This window comes from Vombatus ursinus, unplaced genomic scaffold, assembly GCF_900497805.2.
Source record: "Vombatus ursinus unplaced genomic scaffold, bare-nosed wombat genome assembly UNPS02014841.1, whole genome shotgun sequence".
Classification (NCBI taxonomy): Eukaryota; Metazoa; Chordata; class Mammalia; order Diprotodontia; family Vombatidae; genus Vombatus; species Vombatus ursinus.
The window spans coordinates 35,754,350-35,778,177 of record NW_020954619.1 but is presented as its reverse complement, the minus strand read 5'-3'; the positions used below and the strand labels follow the sequence as shown (position 1 = coordinate 35,778,177).

Here is a 23,828-nt window from a genome sequence, read left to right as displayed (position 1 = left end):
TACATGGGAGGAAGAGAGCTTTACCACAATTTGTCATAGCACTTTCTATTTTCTTCCAAAAATTGGATCCTCTGATAGTATCAAGGTGACCATACCTCATAAGAAATTGTCATGGAAGTATAAACCATGTCAGGTCCTATAAAAGGTTTTTGAATACAGACCTGATGATAGACTGTGTCTGATATTTGAGTACTAGCCTAGCTAAGTGCCTAGAGTCTCATTACCAGATGACTAGCTAATAGTTAATCAACATTTTGAACACAACACATGAAACAAATGAAAAATCAGAACAATACTCAATCTTGTCTAACTCCATTCTACCTTGTTGTGAGGATATTTAACAGATAAAAGTGATGATTAAAAAAATCTTAGTTTCTTATAGAAGACTTTCTAGTTACTAGAAAATTTGGGGTTTGGACAACTGATAGAGCACTAAGGAGGTAAGGTAGAATTGATTTTCCCATCCTACCTCTCCCTATGGATGAAATCTTTAGAAATTTCCACAAGTGGTAGTGATGTGACTTCTGTAAGAAAAAAGTATTCTTCAAACCTATTTTGAAGAAGGGAAAATAAAACTGAAGACTCCGCTCAATGTTATAATCCTGGAGAAATTATTTAAGTTTGAGGATTTATAGAGATAAGAGGTGATCAGACTTTCCTGTACACTTTCCATTTTGCTTAGACACAAATGAATTCTAAACAGGTCTTTGGTCTGCCAAAGGTCACACCAGAGAAATAAAAGATATCTTGTAAATGATTACTGAGGAAAATTTGTAGTCAAAATAACCATGGATAGTGAAACTCACAGCATGGTTTCTGGCTCTCCCAGAGCTTCCTTGAGTAAAAAGAGAACCCAAATTTTGTCTCTTCAGGACACCCAATTCCCATGAAGTATGGTGTACATGTCATAGGATCAAATTAACATGATAGCTTCTGAGCTTTTCCTTTATGTACAGAAAGTGTTCCATCTCAGATGTCTACTGGACATATTTTACCATTTTCCTTACTTCTCACATATTCAAGAGCAATGGTTGGTGGGCATACCAGGCGCTATTTGTTGCTTCTATATACCTATGTTTTGGGATTTTAGAGCATTATTAGTGGCTGGGGGAGGGTATTAAGAAAAGCAAATAATGAAGGAGATGGGGAAAGTAGGGAAAAATAAGCCTAGCTCATCACCCCATGACTAGCCTTGAAAGTTTATTATTCATTACCTAGAAATGGACACCTCCTCTTACAGTCTTGATTGTAGCCTATAAAACATTTTATCTTCACAAAATTATCAGAATTGAGAATAACACAACAGGAAAAAAAACAAAAAATATCATTAAGATTGTCCATAACCTAAATTTCTTAAGTCAGCTCTTCACTGTTAAACTTCTGAGCCATTACTAAGATCTTAAAGAATACTGCATAAATAGGTGCAGTAGAAAGGCTAACATTCACTCACTCATTATTCTACTTTTTAAAACTAGTTTATAAATCAGATTTTCATACATTTCTGAGCTCAATCAACAGACAACTGTAGAGGAAATAAAAAAGTTTACACTATACCATCTGCAAACCCTAGTTATTTGAGGGAATGGAGAAAAGAGTTAGTTTTCTCAATATGATGGGAAGAAAAATTTAGTTTTCTATAGAAGAGGTAAAAACCATTCCCATATATTATAGATAGGAGTATAGGGGAGAGAAAAGAAACAGGAGGCAGGTCCTTCAGTGACAATTTTCCTTATCTTTTCTTTTATCAACTTGCTAAGTTTCTGCCAAAACACCAAAGGATCTCAATTAGGAACAATGGTCAGTGATACTTAGCAGTTAAATTCCACCAGGAGCAAGTGAACAAAGAATAAAGCAGCCACCATTAAAACCAATACGAAATAGCTTCTCCAAAAGAAAACAGCATCCTAGGCAGCAGTGATGTATTTGAGGCAGCTGATTATTTCTATTGTTAATGGTATCTGAAGAAGGAATCAAAGACCTTAGGATTTGTACAGGCTTATAGTTCAACCACTTCATTTCATAGAAGAAACAAAATCAGAGAGAGGAAAAAAAGAATCTTCATTTCTTACACAGCAAAATGTCTAACCAATGTTTTTTTTAAATCTGTTTCAAGAGATTTCACCTTCTTGAGAATGGAGGGGTAACCAAAAAACAAAAAAAAGTAAAACTTTGTTCTTTTGAAATCAGCCAAAAAATATAAAACACTACCCCCAACAATAGCTTAATAGCTTGTAAAGGCAATGAAACAGGAGGACACCAGCTGAACCAAAACATAGCAGGCTGTAGTTGTCAGGTTTTCATGACTTTAGTACAGCTGATGTACCAAACCCAGGTAAATCAAGTGTTTCAACTGCCATCCACTTTTAGTTTCTTACAAGGAAATTATAAGAGAGAGGACTTTCATCCTTATAATTTATACCAATTCAGAAATCACATCAGGATTCTAAGAAAAATTATATCTACAATATTTATACTTAATTGACATATAGGAAAGGACATAATAAGTAGGTAGTTCAGAACTGATTGATAAGGATTTTGATATTAGGTCTGAAAGAAAATATAACATACTTCAAAACAAAACACAGATTTAGAAGGAAAACTAGATAAGGGTTTAAAGTCATTTCTGACTCTTTAGTCTGGACCATGAGACCTTGGGTAAGTAAAATTGATATGGGAATCAGTTCCAGTTTCCTCTTTCATAAGGTGGACAAAGATGTGAGGATGGGGATCAGATGATATCTGAGGTTCCCCCTGGCTTTGACATTCTATGATTTGATGGTTCCCAAACTTTGTGGAGTCATGGAATCTTATTTTTCACAGTATCTTTTCCTATTTCAATTACATCAAGGTCAGTCACACACTTTTTAAATGAAAATAAATTAAGATAAAATTTGATGATAAGGAATTTTTGAAAATTTCATAAAACACATTGATGGGCAGTATGATATAGTGGAAAGTACCAAGGATTTAGAGTCAGAATACCTGGGTTTGGAGTCTGGAATAAAGAATATCCAAGTACCTGTCCAGCTCTAACCACAATGATTCTGAAACTGCAGATATCCCAGGTGCCGCACAGCAGATCTGGGATTCATGCCTCACAGAGTTCTTGTGTATTACAAAACTTTTTTTCCCTTTTAGACAGGTATATTGAGAAAGCATCACAAAACTAGTATTGTTCCAAACTTCCTTAGATTATTAGTAGATGTGTTATTGTAATGGTACAGATGAAGAGAAATTGTAAACAAGGCAGGTAATTTGCACCTACTCAAAAGCTGCATTCTTCATTCATGCTGTTCTTAAAACTATTTAAAAAAATACTCTTAGCTCCCAGAGCTTTGATATGTGTTAATTTTCCCCTCTCTCAGTTTGTCTTTTTCACCATGCCAGTGATGTGACCTTATAGTCTGAACCACCTTCACAATATAACACTTCATTTATCTGAGATAAATCTGCCTAGTCTAGGCAGATAGGTGGTAGAAAAGGATAAGGTGTAGTACATGGTATCAGGAAAAACTTAGTTTGAATTCTGATTTGCTAGCTAAAAGATTGGAGGCAAACCACTTATCCTCACTATTTCTGTTTCTGTATCTGTGCACTTGGGAAAATAATAACTAGTATATAAATCACAGAGTTGCTAATGAGTTAACATATTTAAATCATTTTGCAAATCTTAAAGTGCTATATAAATGCTACACATTATTACTATCATTATTGTTACTATTATTACTTATGTGGAAATCACTTATAACACAGCCTCAATGTAATCTGAGGCAGCTGAACATATTTAAATAAAAAAATATTAAAAATAAAAATCAAAGAAAAGAACTGGCAAGCTGTTAAAATAGATGTCACAAGGTCCACACAGAAATTTTATGCACTTGACTTACAGAATAGTCCCTTAAGATCCTGGGACCTATTTATTCTTGTAATACATAGAATTTGAATAAAACTAGTTCTTGTTGCCTGGTCCAGGGAAGATTTGAAGCATCATAGTAGAAAGAGAATTTTATGGGTGGTAAGATAGCTTCTTGAGTTAGGTACTGAGACAACATTTTCAAAAAAGTGATAGCAAAGACAGAGACAGAACAACTACAAAAAGCAGATACAATAAGTAACTCAAACAGTGTAATAGCCTGGGGCCATTCATTGAGGAAGGAAAAGACTCCTGTTTGACCAAGCACTCTAGACATTCATTGGGAAAGGAAAACAGAGTTGATTACCTCTTGGGTAAACAAGAGGTTTACTTCAAGGGAATCACTGTACAACAGAAAAGTGATATTATATATATATATATATATATATATATATATATATATATATATAAAAACATATATGTGTCTATATACAAACACACACATATGTATATATATGTGTGTGTGTATATCTATATGTTTATCTATCTATATTCATAGTAATTTATAGTGATACCCCTCCTGAGGTGTCAGGGAAGTATAGAATATCTTACATAGGAACAATTTTACCAGAAAAAGGTATACTCCAATGGATCTGTGTTCTCAGTGATGTGACTATTCCCTCCAAAAATTCAGATAGTAACCTATACAGGCAAGTCTATTTTGTTCAGCTCTTAAACATATACTCTCATAAATTCAATGTAGAAGATTCATTCAATATATTGGAGGCTTTCATTTTCCTAACTTTGTGTGGGCGCTAGTGGGGCCAGTGGAAGTTATCAATCAGTTATCCCTCTAGCTTGACATATGACCAGTCTTTTTTTTTTCTTGTCACTCATTTCCTGGATTATGTCATTTATAGCATTCACCTCGCATAATTACTCATTTGTAATATTTTGCAGCCTGTTCATGCCTACCATATATATATCTCCATTGCCCTTTGGGTGATCTACAATTCCAATCCTTCAAAGACTATAGTATTTCATGACTTGCAGTCCTACATTATCAATGGAAAATATTGGCATTAAAAAATTAGGCCTCTCAGGGAGAAGTTGAATCATTAAAAAATATTTTCCTGAAACAATTACTTTTTAAATTCTTTGGAATGATTATAGGTCTCATTTAGAAAGTGCTGAAAGATCATGGAGCTTGATGCTATCAGCAAAAATCCTCTGAAATTTGGAGCATCAGGAAGACCTTGTCATCTATAGAGAATCTTTTGATACATATTCAATAACTGGACCTTCATGTTGGAGATAAACACTTTTGGTAAATATCAATCAGCAAGTTTTATACACCTTTCCACATAAGTGTAGTATAAGTATTCATCGCTGTGTGCTCCTTTGATTTTTTTTCAGACTGTTTTGTGACTGGGGTCCATTTCATAACTTTGACTTGTGATGCAGTTTGAATTTGGTATCCTGAAAAAAGATTATCTCCTGCCCTGCTTCTTGGCATAAGACCATTAGACCATCCCTTACCCTGTTTCTTGACATAGGGACATCATTGTTGAGATGACCAAGGTCAACAATTGAGTGGGCTTTCAATTACCCTGAACTTGGGAGATAAGCCCAACTACTTGAGATGTCCAAGGTCCAAATATTTGGAACATTTTTGATTATCCTAAACTAAGAAATAGGCCCTGCCACCATGCAGATGATCAGGGAAATGTACTTGAACATTCCTACAAAAATCCCATTCAAATCCTTTATCAGTGAAGTAATCATTGCCAGTCATTTGACATCATAGCTGCATTTTATGATCAGCTAATGGCTAGGGATCAGTTCTTCCTGGGGCTAGGGGCTAGCTAATGGCTAGGGATCCAGTTCTAAGTGGAACCTCTCCTCCACTCTCTTCCTCCTCTCTCCCTTTCCCATTTCTTCTTAAATATTTTAATGCCTGTATCTCTTTGTTTATATCTACCATCAACCTCTGGGAGTGTCAAATGTCAATACAACACTAAAAAAGACCCCTATTATGACTGTTGGAGTTGTCCCTTCCTGTGAGCTTCAAATTGAACCAGTTGGATGTTAATAAGCTAAGTCTGGACCATTGGTACTTCCTCTTACTTCATGAATTGCCAAACAAAGCTTAGGCTAAGTTTTCTGAAAGTTGTAGCTCCATGGACAGAGTAGGACAAATAGCCTCATTGCTATCTTCCATCTTTTCCAGAGAAAGAAAGGGATGGGTCACTGAATCTTATGCTTCAGTAGTAGAGAATTCCTTCTCTCTTAGATTCAAGAATCACTGACAGACTGGGATGAGAACCCTTGGCAGCCATACCTGCATGGGTAGAACTTGCTACCATCACCAGATAGAGCAAGGGATTAGTTTGAGTCCCATGTCCTAGTGATAGGGAACTCTTCCCTTCTCTCTACATCCATAAGTCAATGGCCAGGACTGAGACGAGGAAAACTGTCAGCCTTACCTTAATGAGTAGGACTTCTTGCCTTTGCAGAAGAGAATGAGGCCTTTCCCAATCTGTACCAGATGATAGTGCCTTTCCCTTTTCCCCAATCTTTGGATAAATTACTTTGTATTTATTTTGTATATGTTTTTGTATATGTGTGTGTGAATATATATGTGTGTGTGTGTGTGTGTGTAGGTATGTAGCAAACCGAAGACATCTAACCCCTCTCCCTGACTCTTTTTTTTTTTCCTTCAGGATCATTGATGTGTAAACACATCTCTCCCATCTTATATTTGTGAAACTTTTTTATCCAAGTAAATCCTTTTATATTTTCTCTAATATACATATATGTATCTATCTATCTATATATATATATATACCATTTGCTTAATAAATGTCAAACAAATTAAATTCAAATATTTTCCCCATATCAGTCCAATCTTGCCTCATCAAAAAATTTGTAATTTTGTTTCTATTTTAGTTTTTAGTACAGTGTCACAGATGAAGTAAAAGGTGGGGAGATACAACATGTATACAAATAAATACAAAGTATATATTAAATAGGCAGCTAGGTGGTGTGGTGCATTGGGTGCCAAGCCTGCAACTGAAAGACTCATTTTCCTGAGTTCAAATCTGACTTCACACACTTATAAACTATACAACCCTGGGCAAGTCACTTAAACCAGGTTTGCTTCAGTTACCCTACTGTCGAATGAGCAAGAGAAGGAAATGGAAAACCACTGCAGTATCTTTGCCAAGAAAACACCAAATGGGTCACAAAGATTCAGACATGACTGAGCAATTGAATAACAACAATAATGATGATTATGACATAACATGAAGAGGAATAGTGCTAATACTTGGGGGAAAGGATGAAGAGATGAGAAAAGGCCTTGATTAGCATGTAGGACCTAAACAAAATATTAAGAAGGAACCTTAAAGGCTATTTAGTCTAACTTAAACTTAAACATGAAGGTCTTATATAAAATAGCTGATAAGTGGTCACATATTCGTTTTTTTCTGAAGAGTATTAATAAGAGAGACTTGACCATTTCATCTCAAAGACCTAATTGAATGAATCTCTGCATTCTGTATCAATTGATCTTACTTTGGCTCACCCTTTAGGACTTCATGGTTTCATGAATGCAAAAATTTATCTGTGGGCAAAAAAGAAGGGACCCTTAGGAGCATAATGCAGGATTGTACTTTTATGTATTCATAGAAGTTACACCATGATACATAGTATTCTTTGTTTTTTGTTTTCGTTTTTTGTTTTTTTTTTAGGCAATTGGGGTTAAGTGACTTGCCCAGGGTCACACAGCTAGTAAGTGTCAAGTGTTGGTCTGAGGCTGGATTTGAACTCAGGTCCTTCTGACTTCAGGGCCAGTGCTCCATCCACTGCACCATCTAGCTGCCCCAGATACATAGTATTCTTGATAAATAATACTAGAAACTAAAATATTGGAAAGATAAATATTGTAATGAGAAATTGTTTTAAGAAACCTTGGGCTTAAGCTTTTCCTGAATCAAAGTTAACAAACTTATCAATGGTCTGATATTTGTTCCCTGGAAAGAACATAACATTTACATCTGAATTAGTTATCAAAAAAAGCGTGTATTTAGTCTTAAGAAAATAACAGAAAAATACTCACAGTGACACAAAGTTAATTAAATAATTTTTATAAGGGGTAAAACATTCAAATGTAATAATTTCCTAGTTGTACCAGAGCTCTGACCTGATAATGCTTGCAATGTTTTATTTGTAGAATACAAAACTTTAAAAATATTTCAGATAAATATGTAATAATTAAGAATAATAGCTGAAAGGATAGCATATTATTTCCCACAAATTGAGGAAACTGTATTTGCCAACTCAGTTTTAAATAAAACCTAATTAAAACCAACATCTCAAACACAACATAAATGAAGTTAAATATTTTTGATGTTAATAGTTAATGTGTTCACACAAAACTAAAAAAAACAACTATTTGATACTAGATAAAAATTTATTTTTGAGACAATTTGTTTAGTTTTTTTGAGGTATATAATTTTATCTTACATAAAATAAACTTTATTCCATTTCAACTACTAGTGGGAGTATTTTATTGTTCTGAGTAACTATATAATATTTCATTATAGCACTTTTCATTTTTAAAAGTTCACTCTTTGATTTTTAACAAACTTATCACCATACTGATATTTTTATGCCCATTTTACAAATAAGGAAATTCACTCTCATAGAGGTTAAATGACTTGTCTATAGTCATAAAGAATTGGTTATACCAGGATGAAAGTAAAGATTTCTTTATTTTTGTCTTTTCTGTTTCTAGACATCATACATTTTATTAAGCTTCATAGTAATATACTGGAAAGGAAGGAAGGAATTCAAGAATAAAAAGGAGTGGTTAATGGTATACCAGGCCACAATGCTGTAATAGCCTAAATTCACCAATATTGGAGTGGATGTGTGTGCAGACAGAGTGATTAGAAGGATTTGTTGGAAGGACAATAGTAGTATTTTTCAAAGGAAAGTATACTGAAACCACATCATCACCTACCAAGAAGTATGTTTAGGGTACCATGCTAGGCCAGAGCCAGCAGTAATATATGAATTAGTAGGCTATCAAAAAGTTCTTTCTCTAAGGTTAGTCTGCTTGTTCCCTTCCAAGCAGAAATTCAATTGAACAACATCTCCCTCTTCAAAACTAAGCATACAGTCTTTATTACACTATGAAGAAGAAGGAAATTGGATATATAAGATACTCATTGTGACCATTGACTTTCTTCTCTATTACTTCTTTCATTACTCTTTCTTTTCACTATTCGTCTTCAGATTCTAGACTTTCGTCTCCTTGCTTTTTATTATATTCCTATAAGTCAACCACGAGCAGTACATATTCCTCCAATTATTTACCTTACTTTATTTACATACAGTGTTTTGTAATTGTATTTAAATCTTGAATATGCATTGATATACTGATTCCCAGTTATTTCTATGGAAAGAACTTTACTATATATAAATATATCTAAAAGTAGATATAGTATTTACAAAAACAACATTTACATACACACATATATGTGTTGATGGATTTTTAAAATGCATATATGTGGTGACTTTACTGGAATTATTGATTGTTTGCTTTTTAAAGCTAATCCTCTAGGGCTAAGCAAAGAAAAAAATCATCTGTAAATTAGGATGATTAGGCCTCTTTTTTGAGGATATTTATGACTTTATTTTCTTTTTCTTGTCTGATTCTAATTTCTAGTACTATTTCAAATAATATAAATCATTTGGTACAGCATTTATAAAACATCACCATATGGCAGGTACTGAGTTAGATTCTGGGGATGAGAGAGAGAGAGAGAGAGAGAGGGAGAGAAAGACAGGAAAAGAAAAGAAAGAGTCCTGCCTCCAAAGAGCTTACGTTGTTTTGAGAGACAACATGTATGAACTGATGCAGAGTGAAGTGAGAAGAATCAGGAGAAAATTTTAATGGGAACAACGTTGTTAAAAAAAAGACAACTTTGAAGGATTTTTCAACTCTGATCAATGCAATGACCAACAGATCATGACTCCAAGGGTCTGATGATAAAGAATGCTGCTTGCCTCCTAAGGGAAGGATGACACACTTCAGTTGCAGAATGAAGTATAGTATTTTGAACATGACAAGTCTATCAAACTATTTTTTTTGATTATGGTTATTTGTTACAAGGATTGTGGGCTTGGTGTTTTGTTTGGTTTTCATTTGCAATGCAAGGGGGAGGAAAATTGGTAGGAACTGAGAATCAGTGATAGTGTTGTCAATGAAACAAAAGAAAAAAAGAGTTATTGAAGTATTTTTAAATCCAGGTAACAATGAAGTTCAGAATAAAATGACAAGCATGACATCTCTTAAAGTAATATGTTGAATTTACTATATGCTATTTTTAAAAAATAAGTTATATGTGATAAGAGAGTAGTAGTTTTAAATATAATCCTGTTTTTTCTGTTCTGCTTTGTATATGGAAATGTCTTCTTTTTGAGGTTCAAGTTCAGAATAAAAATATTAAAAGAAAAAATTATTCCGTACTTTTTAAAAGTTTCTATTTTAGCATAAATATGTATTTTTTTCCTAAGGTCTTTTCTTCATCTATTGATATAATCATGTGTCTTAGGTTGTTATCGTTCTTTAATTTACTGGATTATATAGGTTTTGTAACATTTAACTATCCCTGCATCCCTAGTACAAATCCAACTTTTTCAGATTGATGAAGTTTTTTCCCCCCAGATCTTTCTATATTCTTTTGGTGATAAATATATTTAATATTTTTCCATCTTCTCTAGCAATATTTATCTCTAGTCTTCTTTTTTCTGCATTATTCTTCTCTGGTAGTATGATCACATTTGTGAATTCACATTTCAACCTAATCCACTTGTTTCTTCTTATGTAATTCTGGATTCAAGTCATTGTCCATTCTCAGTGATTGTCTATACCCCCTCTTTAAGAGTTTGTTTTATTTCTAATAACTCCACTAATTTGCACTCCTATTTCCCTCCCCTTTCCCTTAACCACTTCTCCTATTTCCCTGTCAGGTGAAAAATATATATATATATATATTTCTATACCTAATCATGTGTGTCAATGTGTATTCTTACCTCTTTTATCAGATTAGATGAGGGTGAAGTTCAAGTGTCACCCACTCCATTCAGTCCATTGCTGCTTCCTTATTGTATAACGTTTTCTTTGTGTACCTCAGTTATGTGAGTTGATTTCCCCTGTTCTTCCTTTCCTTTTCTTCCTCACCCAGCATGTTCCTCTTCCCCACCCTTTCCATTTTTCTTTTCAAATAATCAAGACATAACAAATCACTTCCAGGCCCTGTATCTAATTAGACTCCCTCTATGTCCCTTGATGATGATAGAATTCTGAGAGCTACAGGTATCATCTCCCTAAATGAGAATGTAAACAATTTAACCTTGTTTAATCCCTTTTGATTGCTCACTCTTATTCACCTTTCTATACTTGACTCCTATGTTTCTATTTCATGGATTCTAATCAGCTCTGGTCTTTCATCAGGAATGCTTGGAAGTCCTCTATTTCTTTGAAGATCCTTTTTTCCCTGGTAGGACTATTCCAAGATTTCCTAGAGTATTTATCCTTGATTGGAAACCTATTTTCCTTCAGGAGGTGATGAGTGAATTCCTTCAATTTCTACTTTGCCCTCTGCCTTCTAAGAGATCTGGAGAATTTTCTTTTAAGGCTTCTTGAAATATAATGTCTAGTTCTTGTATTTTTTGTCCATGGCTTTCAAGTAGTCCAATGAGTCTTACATTATCTTTCCCAATCCATTTCAGTGTAGCCGTTTTTCCTATGAGGTATATAACATTTTTTCTCTATTTTTTTCAGACACTGTCTCCAGAATCTGCTGATTTCTCTGTCTTCCTAAACCACCCTGAGCTGTAAAAATGAATTATTGTGTTTTTCTCTTGGCTTTCCCAATCAGAATATTGTCTGTTGCATTTTCTAGAACGTTGTGGAGAAGTTTAGTGAGAAGCTACACTGTACTGCTTCCTCTTAATCTACCATCTTTATTTCATCTTTCTCTCTCTCTTTCTCTGTCTCTGTCTCTCTGTCTCTGTCTCCCCCTTTCCCTATCTATCTGTATATACACATGTATATTATACAATGTATTCTGATGGATTTACTGGATTGTCCATCTGACCATATGTCATAATATGGCCAACTTTTTTTTTCCTTTGTGGAATGTTTTGGTCAAACTCTTTTGATTGTCAAGGGATCTCTCTGAGGAGCTGCCATAACTTTACAGGGCTTTATGAAATCAGTAGTGTCATTTTCAAATGGGTAAAACTCTCACCATTGTGAGTAATCCAATAGAAAGAATCATGTTAGGAATTTATTTGCATGCAAGAAATATCCAAAAGGAATATTTGAAGGATCTGAAAGCTTGTTGTTGAATTTACTTCCTCTACCAGGTAGAGGTAATAACTTTTTTCTAACTTATTCAATTGTCTTTGAGAGTTTCTGTGACCAACAAAATTATAACCCCTCAGTCAACTTGATCTGAAACTCCAGGAATATAGCTAGGCCAGTCTTCAGACACTAGACATAATAATCCATCACTCTTCCCACCCCTGTTCCCACTGCTATAGTAACTTACTCCTTTACAACTATACTTTTACAATAGCTTGCTAGAGTTTCTATCTTGCCACAGAGCCTTGGAGGATTCAGAGTCCTGTTTGAGCCATTAGGAGGCAATAGAATAGGACCTTAGTGTGAGGTGGAAGGGACTTCATCTCAGCAATGAATGTTCAGAAAAGAAAGTTGAAAAGCTATGTAAAGAGAACAAAGGAGAACAGATGACTAATCCAAATGTTTCACTGTTACCCACAGAAGTGAAAGGAACAAGCATTTATTAAGTATCTACTGTGTTTCAGGCATCATATAAATGCTTTGAAAATTATCTCATTTGTTCCATTGAATAATTTAAAATAATCAAGGAAAAAAGTCATCTAGGGACTGGGTGGATCATCAATGTTGGAATTTATAGAAGGACATAATCAAGAATTGAAAAAAAATGAGACTGTTGCTCAGTTTTGATCTGTACACTGGAGGTGGTACCACATCAGTGAGATCACAGATTCATTGAAGTATAGGTATTATTTTTTAAAAATACCTATGCATAAGGATAAATATCAGTGGTTGTATTGCTGAATAGTTATGATCAAATTAGTTTTTCTTTATGGATTTCTGTTTTGCCATAGAATTATAAAATCATAGAAGTAACAGCTTGGAAATAGGTCATAATATCTAAACTTTACCCAGAGAAAAATCATGTCAACAGTACCTAGCACATAGTAGGCAATTAATAAATGCTTGTTGAGTTACCAAATATACCATCCAGCTTCCATTTGTAATCCTATAGTAACAGAAAATTCATTATTCAAAGCAAGCTTGTTTTATTTTCAGGCATATTCTAATTGTTTGAAGTTTGTCCTTTTATTGATCCAAAGTCTTCCTTCTTATAATTTCTACATTATAGATTTAGTTTTTCTCTCTAGGTTGCATAAGTCAGATGTTTTTTTCATATGACAACCTTTCCAATACTAGTAGTCAACCATCATGTCATCTCCAAGTTTTTTCACTGAACTAAATCTTGATCCTCATATGGGATGGTGAGGACCAGATGAGAGAGCATGTATGTGTGCATGTGTGTGTGTGTGTGTGTGTGTGTGTGTGTGCATGTGTGCTGTGTTAAGGGGTGGGGTGGGGCAATGAAATGGATAGTTCAAAGTAACAGGACCAAATTAATTAAAGTACTTGAATTTTAATAAATTATTTTGGTGATTAAGAAGACATTGGTTTTTAATATTGAAGTTGACAATTTCAATCTGGAGATTATTTTAGTATTTATAGTTTTTAATCCATGTGAAAATATTGTCAGGATTTTATTGAAAAATTTCAATAAAATTAATTCATCTTGACTATCTCCTAAGGCCCCCGCACATTTCTGGATATCTGAAAATGGGTAGGCTCTCTGAAAGAGAGGTGATACATTTGTCTCCATGTGTTATAAACTAGATATCTGTATTTGTCTCACATCTGGTCAGTTCAAGAAAGAGACAGTTTTCTCAAATGGCTGAAAATAATTGCTTTAGTCAGTGGGGAATCTCTATGAGTCACTCCTCTTCCAGTGCTTTTGCTTTAAATGAACCAATATTAAGATATATTTTAAAGCATCTTTAGACTTCATTTCTAGGAGCATTCTAGGAGTATATTGGGCATGAGAAGACATGAGTTTAAGTCATGGTTCTATCACCCAGTAGATGTTTGTTTATAAGATGTTTCCCTTCTCTAAGTCTCAATTTCCTTATCTGTAGATAAGGAATCTTATCTATCCATCTATCTCTCTACCTAAGATCTATCTATCAAAAAATGAGTGAGTTCAATCAAATGTTTCTAAGGAATACTGCTCCAAAATTACATGATTCTGGTACCTCTGATCTATTAAATCTGTAGCTCTATTTTTAAAGCAAATAATTTCTTAATTGCATATAGGTAAGACAGAAAATATTGGGCTAAATTCATCAGCGAGATTATAGAGTCTCAATTCTGGAAATTTTCTTTCAAAATAACTCATGGCCCAAAGAATGACATATCATACATCTGTATTAGAGTTTGTAGCACAGTATGACAAATTGTACTCTTCTTACAATAATAATGTCATCTGTTTGTATAATACCACCATTTTCACTTTTACTTGAGGGCAAAATAGGTTTAGCTACAAAAATCTATTTAAAACCTCATCATGAACAGCAATATTAAAACACAGATATACATACAGCATTCCAAATAGATGTGAAATGACCTATTAGACAAAGTTACTGAGGTTATTCAGCAGCCAATTAAAAGTACACCTTAGGGAAATAAAATAAAAAACAGACTAAACCTTGAAAAACAACCTTCCTATATGTTCTCTAAAAGAGTCATATTTGTAGGTATTTATCCAGGTTTATTCCTTATCATCTCATGGTGGTGGTAGTGTTTTTTCTTCTGTTGTTGTTGTTCCCTCTCCAAAAAACTGTTACTCTAGGAAAAACTCAATTAGCAGCCCTAAAGTTTAAAAGTAATTGGAGAAAGTTGTTAATCTGAAATGTTTTAGCTGTGATCAAATAAAATAATGCTTTGCAGTCCAAAAAAATTGACACTAATTTTCATTTTATTAGTCCCTTTTTAGCACTACATTTTCATGTGTTTGTAAGAGAAATGTAAACAGTAATTTCAGTTTAAATATTTTAGAGAGTTTTGATGAAAAATATTCAATTTGAAATCTTCCTTTTTTAGGCAAACAATTCCTTTAATGTGAAAAGTGGTATAAATACTATTGTTGAAAATTTGTATGATCAGAAAATAAGCTGGTTATGTTGGAAGAATGGAAAATAGATATCAAATATAAGTAACAATACTTTGATAATCCCAATTTACCAAAGATAGGGAGAGGGAAAAAGAGAAAGAGAAAGACACATGGACAAAGACAGAAAGACATTCAGAGACAGAGACACAGAGAGAAGGAGGAGGGGAAGAGGTGGGGAGGAAGAGGGGAAAGTAGAGGGGAGGGGAGAGAAATAGCGATCATCTATGAGATATTTTCAGAAATATATCAGTCATTGGCATATAGTAAACTCAATAAACGCTGTCATTTGTTCAGATAAGGACAAAAAATAGCAAGGTTAAAACATGTGTTGGCCACAGTATGGATAACTAAAGGGGACAGCCACTCTGGTCAGGTCACAGATACTTGAAATACTGAAACTTTAGTCACTGAGTATCTATCAAATCAGTTCAAAAGTTGAACTAGGAGACTATGCACAGAACACATAGACATAGACACATGCTCACAAACACAGAGATAATTTATGGAAGTTGTTTATTGAGAAGTTTTAGACTACTGTTTGAGAAACAATGTAAGAAAGTTGTAAGATATCCATTTTAGATATGTCCTTTCTAAATGTGTTACCTAGAGCTGAACATATCCACCAGATGTGATCTAACAAGAACAAAGTACAGAGACACTATCAACTCCTTCTTACCTCAACTCTGACTTCAGCTTGTATTTAAAAAATATGTTTAAAGAGAAACATTAATACATAAAGATTATTGAAAGTACTTGTGATAGAAAGAACAGTATATTGGGCATGAGAAGACATGAGTTTAAGTCATGGTTCTATCACCCATTAGATGTTTGTTTATAAGATGTTTCCCTTCTCTAAGTCTCAATTTCCTTATCTGTAGATAAGGAATCTTATCTATCCATCTATCTCTCTACCTAAGGTCTATCTATCAAAAAATGAGTGAGTTTGATCAAATGGTTTCTAAGGTATACTGCTCCAAAATTACATGATTCTGGTACTTCTGATCTATTAAATCTGTAGCTCCATTTTTAAAGCACATAATTTCTTAATTGCATATAGGTAAAACAGAAAATATTGGGCTAAATTCATCAGTGGGATTATAGATTCTCAATTTTGGAAAATAAAACTAGTCACCAAAAAGTAGGGAATTTGATCATATGACCTCCTTGGATCTCTTTTCATTCTATAATTCACTGTGATACTTCAAGGAACAGAAGTTTCATCAATCTCCCTCCACAGACATAGTTTTCAAATTCTGTTTTGATTAAATAGTCTTTGAAAATTTCCATGGTGAAAAATTTGCAATACTGAGGTTAATCCTGGTTATAATGATGAAGGAAAAAGTCAGAAAGAAAGGAATAAGCATTCATATAGCATATACTATGTTCCACAAACTATGGTAAACATCTTTTACAAATATTATCTCTTTTGATCCTTACAACAATCTTGCAAAGTAGGTGATATTATTATTCTTATTTTTATAGTTGAGGAAACTGACTCATTTAACTTGCTCAGGATCACTCAAATAATAAGTGTCTGAGGCTGGATTTCAACTCAAGTATTTCTGACTCTAGGCCCAGGATGCTATCCGCTACGTCAAAAGCTGCCTCATCAATCAGGGTATAATTTAAGTCAGAGGTTCTTAACTTGTGGTCCATGCATTCCTTTAAGGATGCATGAATAGATTTTGGAGAGTCTATGAACTTGGAATGGGGGATGATTACATCTTTATTTTCACTAATTTCTAGGTGCAATTTAGCATTTATTTTAATTTATTATTTATTATGATTCTTTGTTTCAATTTTGAATTCAAAATGAATTTCCTTCTTCCAGCCTTTGCCCCATTCATTGAGAAAGCAAGCAATATGACATAAATTATATATGTGAAATTATAAAAAAAATTCCACATCAGCCATGTCACAAAAAAAAACAATGAAAATAAAGTGAAAAAATAGATTTTAATTTACTCTCAGAGTTCTTCAGTTCTCTCTGGAGTTGGATAGCATTGTTTTCATCTTTAGTTTTTCAGAACTGTCTTGGTTCATTGTATTGATCAGAGTAGCTAAATCTTTCACAGTGGATCATTGTGACAATATCATTAATTGTGTTTGTACAATGATCTCCTGGTTGTGTTCATCACTTTGCCTCACTTTATATTCTTTCTGAAACTCCTCACCCCTATCATGTCCTGTAGCCCTTCTGTCTAGCTGACTCTCTTTTTACCTTGTTCCTTCTCAAATGTATTTTGCTTCTGATCACTGCCTCCCTTAATCTTCCCTTCCCTTTATCATCCTTCCCTTTCTCTTATTCTCTTCCCTTCCTACCTCCTTGTTGGATAAGATCAATTTCTATTCCCAACTGAGTGTATATATACATTCTTCCTAATTTGAACCAATTCTGATGAGACTGAAGTTCAAGCCTTGCCTCCCATCCCTCCTCCTCCATTTCTACCTCTACTGTAAAAGTTCTTCCTTCTATGTCTCTTTTATGTGAGATATTTTTCCCATTCTTCCTCTCCTTTCCCCCGTTTTCCAGCTAATCCTTCATTTTTTGAGATAATCCCAACATATTTGACACACACCTATGCCCTATGTCTATCTAGAATCCTTCTAATTGCTCCAATAATGATAAAATCCATAGGAGTTACAACGATCATTTTCCCATATAAGAATGTAAGCAGTTTAACCTTATTGAGTCCCTTATAATTTCTCTTTCATGGTTACCTTTTTATGCTTTTCTTGAGTCTTGTTCCTGAACATCAAATTTTCTATTCAACTCTGGTTTTTTCATTAATTATTTACTATCCATTTTCCCCCTGAATAATTATATTGGGTGTACACACACACACATATATATGTATATATAATATATATTATATATAAATGTATATGTGTACATCTATCTATCTATCTATCTATCTATCTATCTATCCATCTATCTATCTATCTATACATACACATATGCTGGGTAGGTTATTCTTGGTTGTAATCCTAGTCTCTTTCCTTTCTAGAACATCATATTCCAAGCCCTCTGTTCTTTAATGCAGAAACTGCTAAATCTTGTGTTATCCTGACTGTGACTCCACGATATTTGATTTTTTTTCCTGGCTGCTTGCAATATTTTGTCCTTGACCTGGAAGTTCTGAAATTTGGCTATAATATTCCTGAAAGTTCTCATTTTGAGATATCTTTTAGGAGGCAAACTTTAAATTTCTATTTTACCCTTTGGATCTGAAATATCAGAATATTTTTATAATTTCTTGAAATATGATGTTTAAGCTCTTTTTTGATCATGACTTTTTAGATAGTCCAACAATTATTAAATTATCTGTCCTAAATCTATTTTCTAGATCAGTTTTTTTCTGAAGAGATATTTAACATTTTGTTCTATTTTATCTTTATTTTGACTTTATTTTATTGCTCCTTCACGTCTCATGGAGTCATTAGCTTCCACTTGCCCAATTCTAATTTTTAAGGAATTATTTTCTTTAATGAGGTTTTGTACCTCTTTCTCATTTAGCCAGTTCTGCTTTTTAAGGAGTTCTTTTCTTCAGTGAATTTTTGTTCCTCTATTACCATTTAGTCACCTTTTTCTTTAAGTTATTATTTTCTTCAGTATTTTCATGCCTTTAAAAAACTAATCTATTAATTCTTTTTTCATAATTTTCTTGCATTACTCTAATTTCTTTTCACAAATTTTCCCTCTGCCATTTAACTTTTTCTTCAACTCTTCCAGGAATTCATGTTGGGTTTATGTCTAATTTATATTTTTCTTTGAGGCTTTACTTGTAGCTGTTTTTACATTATTTTCTTCTTCTGAGATTATGTCTTGGTCTTCCCTACCATCATAGTAGTTTTGTGTGGTCAGGTTCTTTCTAAAGTTGTTTGCTCATTTTTGCAGGCTATTTTTGACTGAACTTTATGTTAAAGTTGTACTTTGCTCACCCAAGGCTGGGGTGGTACTGTCCCAGGCTTTTCCACACTGCTTTTTTCTGAGTTAGTTCTGGGGGTCTGCAAGTTTCAGTGCTTCTAATGTGGTATTATTCTGGGAGAACTATGGTCACTGCTCTCTTGGTCTTTACCCAGAAAGGATCCCTGAACTCCTGCATCCACAAGCACTAGTGTTTCTCTCTGCCCTGGAACTATTACCAGGGCCCCTGTTTTTTTGTGACTTTTCATGAGTACTCCTCTCTGCCCTGGCACCATGACCCAGAACTACTTTTGAGCAGTTGTAAAACCAAGACTGGACTACAAGTTACAATAAAAATTGGAGCTTTCTATTTTTTACTCCACACAAAACAGAGAAAAACTCTTAATAGCAGGTAAGTTTAAAACAAAATCTGTAATTCTTGGGTTGTACTTTCTGTAATAGAAGGAACTCCAATTCATATGTATATTACCTATATTTTTGCATATAGTGAATGGTAATAGGTGATAAGTACATTACCTATTCTGATACCTTAGTATGTACCTAAGTTCTCAAGGTACAACTAGCTCCCTATTTATGTGAATTGCGAATCCTCTAAAGTGGTCATATGCATTCAAATTTGCACTACAGAAACTTAACATTATATAATATTTAGTAAATGTTTCTAACCCAATGGTAATATGCAATGTGAATTCAAATAATGCAACCACTTTAAGAGATTCATCATTTAACTTTATCAATGGAATATAAGTTCAGGTCTACCTTACCAAACTGGAAAAGATTAGAGCAGAAACCCATTATCTTACCCCCTAAAGTCTCCCCCCTCCTACCTACCCTTTACTGTAGATAGCTTCAGAATCCTCCTAGTTCCTCTGGCTCATAAATGGGATATCAAACTGGATTGTCCACTATTTCTCACATCCCACATCCAATTTATTGGACTCTTGTATTATCCTGCACTGGTTCTGCCTTCTTCAAGTCTTCTCCTGCTTTAATATGACCTCCATTTAGCCACCAAAGTGATTTTCCTAAAGGGCAGGACCTATCATGTCTTCTTCCCTACTGAATAAACTACAGTGGTTCTTTATGGCCTCCAGGATTAAATATAAAAATTTTTTGTTTGGCATTAAAAAGCCATCATAAAATAGACCTCTTCCTACCTTCTTAGTCTTCTTACACCTTCTGCATTGCCATATACTCTGATACAGTGAAACTGGCTTTCTGGGTGTTCCTCCAATAAGATACTCCATCTCTTGGCTCTGGACATTCTCTTTGGCTGTTCCTCATGCTTGGAAGGCTCTACCTCCTCCACTCTAAGTACTGATCACCCTGGCTTCCTTTAAGTCCCAACTAAAATCCTTTCTTTTACTGGAAGTCTTCCTAAACCACTTTTCATCCTAGTGCCTTCCATCTGTTAATTCCTTCTTATTTATCTTGTGTATAGCTTGCTCTCTCTATATTTGTTTACATGTTTTCTTCCCATTAGATTGTAAATTCCTTGAGGGCAGGGATTGTCTTTTGCCTTTTTGTATCCCCAATGCTTAGCACAGTGCCTGGCACATAGTGGGTACTTAATAAGTATTTTTTTTTTATTTAATGACATGAACCCTTTTGGCAGTCTGGAAAATCTATGGATCCCTTCTCAGAATAATTCTTTAAAATATTTGACAGGAATGATGATCTTTTATTTGAAGGTTAGTGAAAATAAAGATATAGTTTCCTCATATCCAATTTCATACACTCCCTGAAATCTATCCATACATCCACTGGGAGTGGGCACAGACGCCAAATCCATTTCTCATAAAATCTTTGTGAGGTATAATGCAGGTATTACTATATCCATTTTATATATGTGGAAGCAATGACTCATCAATGTTAAATGACTTGGCCAAGATAACATAGTTGGGGTCTGTGGTTAAGTAGGAACCAATGTACAAATCTTCTGACTCTGAAGCCAATGTCCTTTCTTCTGAGACACTACTAATTGAATTGAAAACAATTTAATGGAAAATTACAGGTACTTCAATTTTCTTAACTCTATTTCTTCTTGGTCTGCTTAATTGTTTTTGTCCAAATTATTGACTCACCTTGCTTTTGTCTGTTTGTTTTAAAAATTCAAAAGAGTCCTATTTGCAATCCAACTATAATCCTTACTTTGAAGTCCCTACATGGGATCATCATAAGTCTGATGAAATATAGATATATTTTATCATATATGCATACATACATTTGCATAATGTATTATTGTGGCCAGCAATATCCCTGACAAATATCTGTTTTTATTCCTTAGGGATATCTTCACAAACTCCTTTCATTCAGCAGAGTAGAGGAGTAGACCTCCTTGATTTATATTTATTCTCATGACCCAGTTCTGAAAGTCCCACCCTGCTCTTACCCTTTTGGTTAAAAGTCTCATTGTTTATACACAGTAGAAAGGGTAAGTGCAAAAACTCCTGGGCATGTGGTTTGATTCTTATTTTTCTTTCTATCAATTACATGGGTTAACTTAGAATCACAGATGGGACCTTAGAGATTATCTTTTGATAGTGCCTCATTTTCTAGTTGAGATACTAGGGAATTTGAATACATGTTTAGCGATTAGAATTCAGTTGTCCTAATTCCCAAGCCTGTGTTTGTTTATTTGTTTTTCTACTATATGTGTGCTATTTTATGAACAAAAAACAAAGAAAAAACAAAGATGTCTATGATTATTCTGGACATAATCTAATCTTTCAGGCTTTTCAATGCTGTTCACTCCACACTGGCATTTATGGAGGGGAGATAAAGCAAAGGGGCTTAGGGAGTAGGGACTTGTTACTGTGTTACTGTGCATAGTCTTCATTGTTATTTTTCTTTACATCTCTGCAGCATTGACTACTGATCTCCTATATACTCTGTCATTTTTGGTTTGGTCAAAGTGAACTCTCTTGATTTTTCTTTTTTTATGCAAAATTTTTATTAAATGTATTTATTTTTAGTTTTTAACATTCACTTCCACAAGATTTTGAGTTCCAAATTTTCTCCCCATCCCATCCTTCCCCCTGTCCCAAGATGGCATGCATTCTGTATACCCCTCCCTTCTATGTCTTCCCCTCTTCTCTTATCCCCTTCCCCTTCTATTTTCCTGTAGGGCAGGATAGATTTCTATACCCCATTTCCTGTATTTCTTATTTTCCAGTTGCATGTGAAAACAATTTTTTAAACATGTTTTTAAAACTCTGGGTTCCAAATTTTCTCCCTTCCTCCCTCCCCTCCGACTCTCATTGAAAAGGCAAGCAACTCGATACAGGTTATACATGTGTAGTCATGTAAAACACTTCCATAGTAGTCATGTTGTGAAAAACTAAGTATTTTTCCCTTCATCCTATCCCTGCCCCCCGTATTCTATTCTTTCCTTTGACCCTGTCCCTCCTCAGAAGTGTTTGCTTCTGACTACCCTCTCCCCAAATCTGCCCTCCCCTCTATCATCCCTTTGTTGTCTTGTCCCCTTCCCCCTATTTTCCTGTAGGGTAAGATAGATTTCCATACCCAATTGAGTGTATATGTTATTCTCTCCTTAAGCCAAATCTAATGATAATAAGATTCACTCATTCCCTCACACCTTCCCCCTTTCCCCTACACTGTAAAAGCCTTTTCTTATCTGTTTCATGTGAGGTAATTTACCCCATTCTACTTCTCCCTTTCTCCTTCTCCCAGTATAATCCATTCTCACTCCTTAATTTTATTCTCAAGATATGACCCCTTCATCTTCAACTCACCCTGTGCCCTATCTATCTATATCTATATATACCTACATATATATATATATACATACCTACATACATATATATATGTACATATAATTTTTTCCCTCCAACTACCTAATACTGACAAAGGTCTAATGAGTTATAAATATCATCTTTCCATGCAGGAATGTAAACAGTTCAACTTCAATAAGTCTCTTATGATTTATCTTTCCTGTTTACCTCTTCATGTTCCATTTGAGTCTTGTATTGGAAAGTCAAATTTTCTATTTAACTCTGCTCTTTTCATCAAGAATGCTTGAAAGTCCTCTATTTCACTGAATGACCATTTTTCCCCTGGAGGATTATACTTATTTTTGCTGGGTAGGTGATTCTTGGTTGTAATCTTATCTCCTTTGCCCTCCAGAATATTATGTTCCATGCCCTCTGGTCCCTTAATGTAGAAGCTGATAAATCTTGTGTTATCCTGATTGTGTTTCCACAATACTTGAATTGTTTCTTTCTGGCTGCTTGTAATATTTTCTCCTTGACCTGAGAACTCTGGAATTTGGCTACAATATTCCTAGGAGTTTTCCTTTGGGGATCTCTTTCAGGAGAAGATTGGTGAATTCTTTCAATTTCTATTTTGCCCTCTGGTTCTAAAATATCAGGGCAGTTTTCCTTGATAATTTCTTGAAAGATGATGTCTAGGCTCTTTTTTTGATCATGACTTTCAGATAGTCCAATAATTTTTAAATTCTCTCTCCTGGATCTATTTTCCAGGTCAGTTGTTTTTCCAATGAGATATATCACATTGTTTTCTAATTTTTCATTCTTTTGAATTTGTTTTACAGTGTCTTGATTTCTCATGAAGTCACTAGCTTCCAATTGCTCTATTCTAATTTTTAAGGAAGTATTTTCTTCAGTAATCTTTTGGGCTTCCTTTT

The 23,828-nt window shown here is 34.2% G+C and overlaps 1 protein-coding gene across 1 annotated transcript in view; it reads right to left on the bottom strand.

The window, feature by feature from the left end:
* SNTG2 (syntrophin gamma 2) overlaps positions 1-23,828 on the bottom strand; it is a 646,807-nt gene that overhangs the window by 264,201 nt on the left and 358,778 nt on the right. The window lies entirely within an intron of this gene.